Here is a 13,068-nt window from a genome sequence, read left to right on the forward strand (position 1 = left end):
AGGGCTACGGGGATGGGTGGGAATGAGGAAGGAATGGGGGCCCACACGGGAAGAGAAAGATCGCCGGGGGAGGGCGCCATTCCTCCACCAGAGCTCCTGCGGCTCGGTTCTCTGTGACTTCCACATCTCAGGACCCTTGACTGGTCATCCATGCAAAGTAGGCCTCTCTTGGGCATCATCGTCCGTGGCATCCCGATCGTGGCGCCCAAGGCAAGACCAGGAAAAAGGAAAAGATGGGAAGGAAGGCTGTAGAGATGTGGAGGTGGAGGCACCCAGGCCCGAGGGGGCATTGTTGGCTTTCTAAAAATCTGCAGTCCTGGAGTCCATGGAGGGTTCTCTTTGTGGGAGAAAGGATGTGGTGTCTTACTAGGGTTTTTCCATTGCGCGAGCACACTTGCGTGTGTACACATACACGCACACGCACGCACACACACACACACACACACACACACACACACAGAGTCTCGCACACGCGGTTTGCGTTGGGAGTAAGGGGTGAGGAGAATACCCCGCTTGCCTTAGTTCTGAGAGCCAGTCTGATAGGAAACACAAGGAGCTGAGGGAGACCTGATTCCTTTCTAGCCCAGGAATCGCGTTCAGTGTCTGTCTTGGAGACTAAGCCGCTAGAGCCAGAAGGCCGGGAGTCCGACCCAGCGCTGCCCCTCTGTGGCCTCTGTCTCAATTACTCCTGTAAAACATCTTCATAACCTTGACCTATGTGCATAAAGGGACTGAGGAAAGGGAGAGCCGTGGTCAAAAACTAAATACAATTAAATGTGATTTAAAATAAGTCTGCACCCTGAAAGAAAAGTGTACTGGTTATTTCCAGTAAAAAGCTGCTGGGATCAAGAGAGGAGTTTTCGGTCTCAGGGATATGAGGATGCAGGGAAAGAGGACCTCATAATTTTCAGCATCTACTCTTTCTAAGAGCAATTTTGCAATAACTGCTTTCCCAATTATGCACACCTATATACAACCTGAGTAAACACTGGAGGGTCCTAAAAGAGCCGTATCTCATAAGCCCTGCAACCAGAAAAATGCAGGAGGCTGTCCTTACCCCTGGAGACAAATCAAGAGCTGTTTGTGCTACTCAGAACTATTCCCTGCTGCTTCCAGCCAGGTGACCGGGCCTGGTGGAGGGCCGGGGCTTCATGAACAGATGCCAAAGGAAGATGGTCCACAGTGTTATTAACAGAAGGGCAGCCTGTGCCTTTTACTAGGATGACAAAGTATCTCAGTGCCACTGGCTGGCATGTGGCATATTGTCACCTGGGGAGCCAAAGTGAAGTCAAAGTTGGAGATCTAGATTCTAGGCTGAGCATTCCTGGAAACCTGTGGTCCCTGAGGCAGATGCTAGGAGGAGCAGAAGGAAGCCTTCTCCCATGTTTGCCCATACAGTCCTTCACAAGGCCTGAGATGAAAGGCTGCCATCCCACCATGACCTATCACAGACACACGCCATGCATATTTGTGATTATTACCTTGTGAAGCTATCAAAAGTTAGAAAGCTATTTTTAACCCACCACCTCCTCACGCCACAGAAGTCAATCCACCCTTTTGGGGAAGAGGGTGTGAAGATCAGTCTACTCCCTCTAGAGTAACAACCTGGCCTCATGGAAAATGCCCTACACTGGAGGACACCGAGTTAGTGCCAGGTGACGACTCTTTGGGAAAGTGTGTGAATGAACAACACTTCAGCTCAGTTTCCTCTGTCAGTAAATTAGAGCAGAAAATCAGCCTTGGATCGTGATTCCCGAATCTGTGCTCTACCCGTTCCCAATGCTGCTACACTGATGTAGTTAGTTCCTTGCAGCTTTTCAAAACATTGTCACTGTGTTGACTTTCAATCGAGTGGGATGAGATTAGATAGCGTAGCTTAACAGTTTGCAGAGCCCAGTTTACAGATGTACAAACCGTGGCTGACACAAATCCGGGAACTTGCCACAGTTAGACAAGGCGGGGCTGGGACTGGAACTCGGGGTTTAGGCACACTCAGCTTTCTCTTTCTCTTCTGTCACATCATTCCCCATCTTTGCATTTCCCTGTTCCTTGAAGATACAGGAGATTGGGCCCCCGCAGTAATGGTAAACGCCTTTAATCCCAGCACTCAAGAGGCAGAGAGGGGCAGGCAGATCTGTGAGTTCAAGGCCATCCTGGTCTATAGAGAGGGTTCCAGGACAGCAAGGGAGAAACTCTGTCTCAAAAAAAAAAAAAAAAAAAAAGATACAGGAGCTTTTATGGTATACATTAAACATTTCTTCTCTCTGCTCTGAGACAAGTTTCTACCACTCCTGCCATCGAATAAATGAAGAAACAGAAACACCAGTCAATGAAGTGACTTCAAGCCCCAGAACCTTACAGCTGAAAGAGACCTTCCAAATTCCAGCTTCCTCATTTTACAGGTGAGAAGACACTTAATAGATTAAATAGCTCGTTCAAGGTCGCCAGGCCGTTAGTGATGTAGATGGAAACCACACTGTCAGGCCACTGGGCAAGTGTTCTTTCCATGATCACAGCGAAGTGTTTGCCAAGAAGCCTAAGGCAGAGATAAGATGGGAGACCTGCGCTCACTAAACCACCTCAGGCCATCAACCAGCAGCCACTGGGCATGCCCTAGTGTGTGCAGATCTGCTGAGCCCTCCGCACTGACGCTTCCGTCTAACACTGTCCGAGGAACCAAAGGGTTGAATTGCAATTCAGCTTGAATTAAAAAAAAAACAAAAACACAGAATTATTTTTTGCTTCCCAATCTTGCACCAGTCTGGTTTCTTAGCTCCTTTTCTCCTTTGGGTAAAATCATTAAAAAAATTCTTTTAAGGATAAAGAGCTTAAGATATGTATGTATAGTGATATGTATACAGATATACACATATAGTGGGGAGATATTGTTATGTTTTTCTTTTGTATTGAGAAAGGGTATCACCCCATAGCTTAGGCTAGCCTGGAACTTGCAGCAATCATCTCCCCAAGTGCTGGGAATTACAGATGTGAGTCACGAAGGCCAGCTGAGCTTAATATCTTATTAGAGTTAACTATCTCGGTTGTAATTGTACATACAGAAGGCACATAGTTAACTATTCATCTTATTAAGAAGTCCCCATCTAAATTCATCTAGAGATGTGGCTCACATTAGGTCTCCTTTTGTTTTGCCAAGGATAATATTGCACTTAAGTTGTGCCAGTAGTGGTGAAAACTGGTTCTCTGGTTAGTTCTTCGGAACTTTAGAGATTATATTTGATGTGTTTGAGGACAGCTGGGGGAGGGGCAGGGAGCAACTTTTGCAGAGGTGTTCTCATGTTTACGCCCAGAACACCTTAGTTACGGGCTCTGTGACTACCCTCTACGGATGAATGAAGACATCTAGTGTCCAGGGATCAAGTACCCTGGACACAAGACCTTTCTAGTGTCGAAGCCAAAATATAACTCTGGAGCTGGCTAGTTCCAAAGCCTGTGTCCCCTACAATATCACACTTACCATGGCCTCTGTGCCTTTGTTTGTTTTAACAGCTGAACTGTAGGCAATAGCAAAGACAGGACTCTTGGTAGCCCTCCAGTAAGGCAGGGCGGGCAGAGTAAACACATCACCCACCCTGGTTACCCGAGAACTTCTTAAAGATGCCAGTCAAAGGCATGGGTTTTTGTTTGTTTTTAACGTGAGCACATGGGGAGTTTGGGGCCGATTTTTCAGTGAAACTCATTTGGGTACATAGGAAATGTAAAGGACAAGAGCATGAGTGGGCTGACAGATGGGAGGGGGTGTGAGCACACTCGTGCCTTAGAAAGCACTGGACGGCTTCGGGGCTTGCTTCTAAGGTGTTTGGGGAAGAAGACCAGTTTAGCAGAGGCCGCTGCATCAGCTACAAGGTCTTCTACATTTTAGACAGAGCACTTGATTTCCTCAGCCCCGCCCCCTGACTGATTCTCTGTTGCTATTTTCAGCAGGTAGAGAATGACTTCAGTAGAGATGCTCTGTCCAGTGTCCACAACTGTCGCTCCAGTGTCCACATCTCCTGACAGTACTGGTACCTCCCAAGATATGCCAAGCTTGGCGCACGATGAATTCAGAGGCCTGGGAATGTGACTCTACCTTCTTTCCTTGATCATTACAGAATGAGAAGTCAACAATACAAAAACCCCAAACCCACAAGACAAAAATCTTTCAACCTTTCATTTTCTTTACTTTGTATCCTCTAGCAGGATGTCAATCTCAGCACTCAGGAGGAAGAGGGGGCAGACCCTCAGGCACCCTTGTCCACATAGTGAGTTCCAGGAGAGCCAGAGCTAGCCAGCTACACACACACACACACACACTATACACTACCTCAGGCTCCTAAAGCAATCTATCTTATTTATAAATCTCAGAGAGATGATGATGTTGAGAGAAACTAAGTCTAGAAATTATTGGGAGCAAAGCATTTCACATCGGTGTTGAGGTGTGGTCTGTTACTATATGTTACAATGCTAAATTCTATATCCCAATGTCTAATTGCTGCAAGATAAGAAGATGCTCCCATACACCAGCTTTCGTTGTATAAACCTTGCCCCTCCCCCCCAAGAGGTAGGGGCTTCGGTTCCCGGGCTTGGGGTCTGAGGCAGAGACCACAGTGAGAGAAAGAAAAAGTATAAAAGGGGGAAGGTGCTGTGGGGCAGGTGGCTCGTGAGCTCAGGGCTATGAGGGTAAGCCAGTTGGAGCAGGAGCAGCCCTGGTGGAGCATGACACGTGATATTTCAGGGCTGTTGACAGGGAAGTAGACACACGAGCAGAGAGATTTCATGTCTGCCCGGCTTTGGTATTTTAATGCTTATTATAAATATAAAGGTTTTATATCTTATATTTTATATTTTGTTTGGAAACTAAAAGATCTAAGGTGCAGTAGAAACCGCCCCCCCCCCAAATAATATTTACCTCAATGCACCAGGACTCTGCAGTCCCAGGGAGAGCCGGTGGTCCTCCTGTCCTGCCCTGTCTCAGAAAATGCCTCCTCCTTTCCACTCAGAATCCCCTCACTCTAAAAGAGGCCTGGGAACTGGCTGCCCATAAACTCTTGCCTTCCCAAATATCAAAGAGACTCCAGCCTGGCTTTTTCTTTATTTCTATCAAGGGGCCTTTGAATCAAAGGGATTTTTTTTTTTCCTTTCTGAGAATGAAAACACTACAGAATCTTGAGGGACCAGGCCCTAAAAGAAAACAGTCCAACTGGAATTGTTTCAAGGCCCTCGTGTCCAATTAAGGAAACACTCACATTCCTGCGCCAGCTCTGGCCCTATCTTTCTTTCTCTCCCTCCATATCCACACAGGAATGCACTTCTGCAGCCAGTAGGAGAGGCTACTATCACCGGGACACTGCTGGCACAGTAGAAAGCTCCTCTGGTGGGCTGGGCCTGTCAAGGCTTTAGACAAAGAGCAGGGACTACAAAATAATGCAGACACCTTCAGGCCAACCCAATCCTGCTCCTAACCGACCCAGAGATCCCAGAGAAACTCCACCGTACCTGTGGCGTTTTGAAAAAGGGAAGAAAACACTTCAGGAGCTTCCCTCGCTAGGAGCACCCTTCCTGTTTTCTTTTCAGGTAGATGGGATGTCAGCTAGCTTCCTCCAGGGGCAACTGGTCATGGGAGATCTCATACCCACTGCTCCTCCATGGAGGAGCAAGCAGCCTCTGATGCCCCCAGAGAATGGCTTCTGAGCACTTGGCTGCCTGTGAGAGGGTAACCTGAGCCAGCTCTAGCCTGCTGGAGTCCCTGGTGTACTTCACACCCACAAGGCACGCCTTGGAATCAGATAGCTGGGCCCATCTTACACCCTGCTGCCTGTTCAAGAGTTCCAGCAGGCATTAGCACCTACTATGTACCAGGAGGGTTGGCCACGTTTTTGAGGAGCCGTGCTAGGAGGACTTTAGGTCTCTCCCGTCTTCGCCCTTGCCCTCACCCGGACAAAGCCATTCCTCAGGAGCACCGGCAGTGTGTTTACAGGCAGAAGTGCTATGCCCAGCAAGTGAACACGACTATAAGAATTCCTGAACCAGCATCAGTGACTCCCAGTGAATTACAGAGCTCCAGAGCGGTGGCTCTCAACCGCCCTAAGGCTGAGACCTGTAGGTGCAGCTCCTCATGATGTGGTGACCCCCAACCATACAATGATCTCACTGATGCTTCATACTGTATGCTTTATTCATAACTTTACTACTGTTATTGAAGGGGCTTAAAAGGGGAGCGTATAGGGAGTTAGGGGAGTGTGGCTAGGCGGCATAGGGGAAGGTCTCCAGGCGGGCCCTTGCCTGGGCACCTCTGCCCCTGAGGGACCACACACACACACACAGGCATAGTATAGAATAGAGTTTATTCAGAGTAGGGGATGGGAGTTAGTGGTAGAGAGAGGCAGAGAGAGAGGGAGAGAGAGAGAAAGAGAGAGAGAGAGAGAGAGAGAGAGAGAGAGAGAGAGAGAGAGAGAATAGAGAGAGTGGAGTAGAGGCTGGCCATGACCATGTGGAGGAGGGAAGAGCCCAGAGAGGTGAGAGAGTGTGGGAGAGCTGAGAGCAAAGAGAGAGAGGAGGAGCAAGTAGCGCCTCTTATAGTGGGCCAGATCTCTGGGGCGGGGCATACCTGGCTATTGCCACGTAGGTGTGGGGTGGAGCTTAGACAAAACCCCAACAGTTATTAATAGTAATTTAAATATCTGGCATATAGTCTGTCTGATAGGCAACCCCAAAGTGGTTGTGCCCCATAGGTTGCGTGAACCACTACTCTAGAGAAATGGCTCACAGGCTGTGTTAAGTGCAGAGTGTAGGGGCTGGAGAGATGATGGCTCAGCTGTTAAGAGCACTGACTGTTCTTCCAGAAGTCCTGAGTTCAAACCCAGCAGCCGCATGGTGACTCACAAGCATCTGTAATGGGATCTGATGCCCTTTTCAGGTGTGTCTGAAGACAACTACACTGTACTTACATATAGTGATAAATCTTTAAAAAGAAGTGAAGAGTGTACTGAGGCCCATGACCTCCCCTTTGTATTCAAGTTCCTGCTTGATACAAAGAAATAAAGTGTTGTCTCTGATGCTGGACTTCATGTCAGGCACCAGGGAAGCAGGACTGAGATACCAGCTCCTTATACTCTGTGTAAGTGCCACAACAGAGGCAGGTGACCACGATAGGAATATGATAGGCACTATAATGAGCTGCAGGCAATGAAGAGGGAGGGGTGTTGAATCTAAGGTCTACCAGAACAAGGATTGTGTCTAACAGTCTACTAATGTCCCTTGGACATCTGACATACAGTAGGTACTCTATAAATATCTGTTAGACAACAGTTGCTGGGAAACAGGTCTCATATTAATATAGTTATGGATATAAGGATGAAGAGAATGCAGAGAAAGGCAATCTTGGCGTCAGGAACAGTGCTAGCAAAAGCTCGGGGGTAGGAAAGTACCAAGAGAATGCTGGGAACTAGATGTGACCTATTGTCATCTACAAAGTTCAAGCAAAAGTAAAACAAAACCAACAAACAAAAACACCACCACCAACAACAACCATAAAACAAGAAAAACATGTAATTGAGTTACAAATAAAGGAAATCTCAGTGTTTAAGTGAGTTTACTAGTTCACATTGGCATACATTTATGGCTGGCCTCCACTGCATGCAGCCCACAGGCTGTAGGCTGAAGCCTCCTGTGATGCCAACTCGGCATGGTAACAGAAGACATACCTATGTCTAGAAAGGGCTCTGTACTCTACAGAGGGACAATCTCTTGCAGAAAAAAAGGGGGGGCTCTCTCTTCTGTTGGCCAAACCGATCCTTCACAGGCTCTGTTACCTGGGCTAGTGACCAGCTGGGAGGAGCAAGTGGGTCAGATTGAGTTTCTGTGACATACGTCTTTGGAAACTTCCCCTTCTGCCCACTCTGGGCTTACACCTCTCTGCAGCTGTGGGCAGGCCCCTGCCCTCAGAACCTAGCACTTCCTGACTGCTTCCCAAGTTCCTGGACCTTCCTTTTCTTTACCCCACAAAGGTCTGTCTATCCTGTGACTCCCTAAGTCTCAGAAGCTGCCAGGCCAAGAACAGAGTGCACCGAGTGCACTCAGAACTGCTGCATCTCCTCTAGGAGAGGAAAAGTTTCCCCAGTGCTAACACCAGAGGCTTTAGAGCCAACGGTTCTACACCTTCCTAATGCTGCGACCCAGTTCCTCTTGCTGTGGTGACCCCCAACCATAAACTTATTTTCGTTGCTACCTCATAACTGTGACTTTGCTACTGTTATGAATCCTAATGTAAACAGCTGATGTACAGGGTATGCCATATGTGAAGACAAAGGGCTCACGACCCATACATAGGTAGAGAGCCACTGGTTTAAGGCAAGAGGCAGAGAAACAGCCACAGGTGTCTCAGCTCACTGCCATTCCACAAGGCAAAGCTTACATCAGCATGTGGTGGTGCATGCCTGCTATCCCAGAACTTTGCAGGCTGAGGCAGGATGCTTTCTGGACAGGACTAGCCTAGGCTACTCAGTGGTTCCTGGTCTGGAAGGAGGATGAGGAAGAAATGGTGTTACCTGGCCTTTTTTTTTTTTTTAAAAAAAAAAAAATAAGCCACCATCAGTTCTCTCTCCTCGTCGGGGAGTTCACTCATCTGTAAAATGGCCTGATACCCGCTGCCCTCAACTGCACTACACAGCAAAAGTGAAATAGTGACAGGGACTCAACTTCCTTAGCAGAGAGGTAGAGTGGTCTCTGAATAGAGACAGTAGGAAAGAAAAGAGAGAGGGAAGGAAGGAGGGAAGGAGGGAGGGAGGGAGGGAAGAAGGGAAAAAGGAAGGGAGACAGCCTTATCATTGATTCTACTGTTGATTATTAGTAGATAAATAGCAAAAGCACCAAGTGAGAGCCTTTCCGGGGGTCTCAGCACAGCCAGCTCTAGAAGAGACCAGTGCCAACAACTGTGGTCCATCTCTCTTCCTTCTGACACACCTTTTGGGGTGTATGTATACAGGAGCTCACACTTACCAGCATCATGTCCACAAGCACACACAGGACTGAGAGCTGAGGTGTCTAGGTGGCAGGATATGGATGGTCCACTAGTCCTCAGTGGCAGGTTTACAGGCTCCACCCTCATAGACCACCACGCTACACCCAGGGCCACAGACTTCCATCAACATCTCATACAGGAGCGTTAAGAAAAGCGACAGAACTGAGTGCCAGCGAGTTGCTCCACTCTTTTGTTCTTGGGCCTTCTGCATGTCCACACAGGCACACATGCCCCAAGCCAAGGGCATCGCAGACTCAAACAGGTGTCTGCGTTCTGGGTCAGTGCAGGGGAAAGAGCAGCCACCCCCAGTCGGAATAGAAGCCTGTCCAATTCCCATTGTCTCGCCATCTTTTGTTCTTGTGTTTGGGTATTTCTCACAAGTAGCAACCAACACCTGCCAGTGACTTCAGGGAAACAGGTGTGAGGGTCAGGCTCAGTTCCAGCAGGGTTCTCTCGTCTTTCTGGAGGGCAGTGATTCACACAGGAGGCGACAGAAACAGCACAGAACCAGCCACCAGGCTTGAGTGCCTTACAGGAGAAAGAGGGGTGGGGGGCAGCAAGGGCCTGGGTTTTGATGGGGGAAAGGGGAGATGGCCAAAGTTGATGTCCAGACAGCCCCTCAGGACTTCAGTGCTGTGGAGATGGAGGATTGGAAGGGAGAGAGACGAAACAGGCTTGCCAACAGATGATGCTCCCATATAGTCACCCGGCGCTTGTAGAGTAGCAGCTGGGTATTGTCCCACTACCAGTGCGCGCTGTTTCTCCAGCTCTGTTGTCTGTGGCACCGTGGCTTTTCCCTGTATAAAGGTCATGAGCTTGCACGTGTATGCCATGGGTATTTGCACAGACTGTGTTCTGCGGAAGCAGATGGAGGGAGACAGCTTGGGATCCAGACCTGAAGAAAGGAAGAGATGCCCAATAGAAGAAAGAGTGGGGGTCTGGTGGGGAAGAAGGAATGGGAAATCTTAGTAACTCTGTAAGGGACTTTGGGGCAAATGTCATCCATCAAAATAATCTTGCTCTGACAAAATGCCTGAATCTTAATTTCCTTGGCTTGCTCAGACCATAGTCTGGGCGGTCTTGAAAGGGTCTGAGCATGGGGAGGCAACACCTGGAAGACGGTAACAGCTGTGGGCAGTCTGCTCACGCTCACTCACAGCCAGGCCAGACTCTTCCATAGGAGGAGATCTGGGTTGCCTCATCCCATGTCTTCCACAGACCCCAAGGCCTGCAGCCCTGTCTCGTCGCTTCTCTTCAGCTAGCTGTGTACTGCGCAGCACTGTAGCTGGCTGACTCCTCAGGGAAGGCCTAATATCTGCTCATCTGATTCTCCCACATTGCAGGGGACAGAATAAAAGCCCAGAAAAACAATCTACCTTTGAACAGCGAGGCACAGTGGGCCTAGGTCTGCCACCACGGGATGTCTAGGTGTTTACATCTCCACCCCTGAGTGGGGACTTAAGCCTGATGCTCTGAGAATGAGAAAGGAAAGACCACAGCTCCGGCTTGTGGAATGGCAGTCGCTGCGCCCCTTCTTCCGCGTACAGCTCTTCAGGAAGTCCCAGCCGCTTCCTTCCCAAAGTGAGGCGAGCACAAGTCCAGGAGGCCGAATCCAGGTTTCCAGCGAGTCTCCAAACAGGTTCTTTCTTCTGGCTTTTATCCTGGGGTTAAGTCAGGCCATCAGAAGTCATTCTGGAGTCTTCCATAATTGCTCTTGCTGGAGTAGGCATTAGCCTGGCCATCCATCTTCACAGAAGGTTTTATGGGAAGCATCCCAGGCCACTCCCTCTAGGTGGGGTTGACTCCCCTAGAGGCCCCAGGGGGAGCCTGGGCATAGGAAATGACCATACTCGCTTGAGGCAGCTCTGCTTTGAACTTAGATTAGGAGGCTCACAGGCTCCTTCATAAGTCAGGAATTCTAGTCTATATTGAAAACACCAGTGCAAGTGCCCAGGGATTCATAGCACGCACCAAGGTAGCAACTGCTCCTGCTTGACCTGCTCCTGCCTTCTCTGTTTCTCTCTCTCCAAAGTCTCTCACATTCTAAACACCTCTGCTCTACCCTCTATGGCTATTGTAAGTGTGACTACTTCCTAGAATGATTTAAAATATAAAATTAAAAAAAACAAGTAATGCCTTTTAGGGAAACTGTTTGTTTTGGGGTTTATCTCTCCTTTTCTATGTGGAACCACTTTGTAGGGATGGCGCACTAGACTTTTAGGGGTCTTGAAGTATCCCCTTGCCCACTGCAGTGCAAATTTTGGTAGCATTTGAAAGGTTAGTTTGCAAATGGAGTCACAGAGCAGCTAGATGTGCTGACTGCATCACAAAACTCAGGTCTCACAACCCTCAGTTATCCGGAGGGGAGTACATGGCCAGGATCAGGAAGCCATTTTGGTCCAGACATGACGAGGCTTCTCCCTGGGCACAGCTGAATTTATTTTGCACAGCACAGATTGTCTAAGTGTTTGCATCTTTCCAGAATGCTTCATCTGACCACCATCGCCTTCCTGGCGGTGTTTCCTCAAACTGGACATTTCTAGTCGTGCTTTTTTCCTGCAATCCTCAATGGCCTGCCTGAGGCACTCTTTCCCAGCTGACACATCAACGCGACTCCTCCAACTTCATGTCCTTAGGCGGAACGTATCAGCACTGGAGAGATTTGAAAACCTGCCTGCATGGAAGCCAAAGCTTCGGAGGCCAAATGCTGATACCAGGCTCTCTAAAGTCCTGTGCTTTGCACAGGATTCTATACTGAAGGGATGACTTCATCCCCAGGTGTCGAGAGGTCCAGTCATCACAAGCAGACAACGCCCATCGGCCACAGGGTGTCTATTACCCTTTGTCTCAGGGTTATTTCAGATCACTGGACAAGGGTCGAGAGCAGCCATGAGATCTCTTGGACATGGCAGGTAGACAGCATGAATTAGCCTTTCTCAGACTCGGGACTTTGCCTGCCAAGTGGGGGGCAGAGGTAAGTAAGCACGCCCACCTTGCAGAGGTGAAGAGTTAAAATGGTAGGAAACACCTGGCGTGCACTGGCCGTGCTCTGATCTTTCGATGGAAACCAGTTTCTGCAAACACGGTCATCTGAAGCCCCAGCACTTACTATTCCAGAGAGGCCTGAAGGTTACCCTCCTTCTACACCTTATATTGATGCTTATTTCTGGCCATCTCTACCTGCTGCACCAGAACCTGCATTTTAATGGGATTCCCCGGGTGGCCGTGTGCACATCAAGGTTTGAGAATTGTCAATTTAGAGGTCAGGAGCCTCACCTTTGAACCTCGTGTGTTTAATGGTACATCTCCTGGCAACGAACAGTCAGTCAAATAAGTCTGCCCATCAAATTAAGACAATATTGACCTAACACAGGTGAGCCCAGGTCAGGCTGGTTCTGCAGTAGCTCTGGCCAGACCAAGGTTCCCTCTGCTCACCTGTACCATTCACCCATCCTCTCCTATCACCTGCTCGCAGCCAAGGCCCCGGGGACTCGGCTCCTGTTTACCGGGTAGGCACAGATAAGGTTTCTCACAACTCCACCTGGGCCCCTCTGCCAAGGTAAACTTGCTCTCCTGAACTGCTCCCTGACTGGAAAATGTGTCCGACTATTTATTTCTCACTCCCACTGGAAAAAAAAGGTGGGGGAGACAGGTTGGTGATGATGTCATTCTTTCCATGGAACTTCTCACAGGCATCACATGTCACTACCGCTTCCAGGCAGTGCTTCGGTTTCTCTGCACAGTGCCCAAGGAACAGAAGTAGCCAAGGGCGCAAGTTTCCCTTCCTTCTTCTCCTACTCTGCCTGTCTGTCACCTCCCGCTGGGGCTTTGACACCCTGGGGACTCAGAGCAGCCTAGAAAGGGAACCTTCGTCTAGGAGGTGAGGCACTGATGTTTCCTTGATATTTCTCTCAAAAGTGAACTGCAACTGCACACATAGTTTGGTATTCATCGGGACTGGGGGGCCTGTGGTTGGCAGACACATCAGAGAGCAGAAATCAAAGGGTAAAAGGTATTTCCCAACGCCACGCAGAGTCCACGGCGACTGCATT

This window comes from Apodemus sylvaticus, chromosome 6 (genome assembly GCF_947179515.1).
Source record: "Apodemus sylvaticus chromosome 6, mApoSyl1.1, whole genome shotgun sequence".
NCBI classification, from domain to species: Eukaryota; Metazoa; Chordata; class Mammalia; order Rodentia; family Muridae; genus Apodemus; species Apodemus sylvaticus.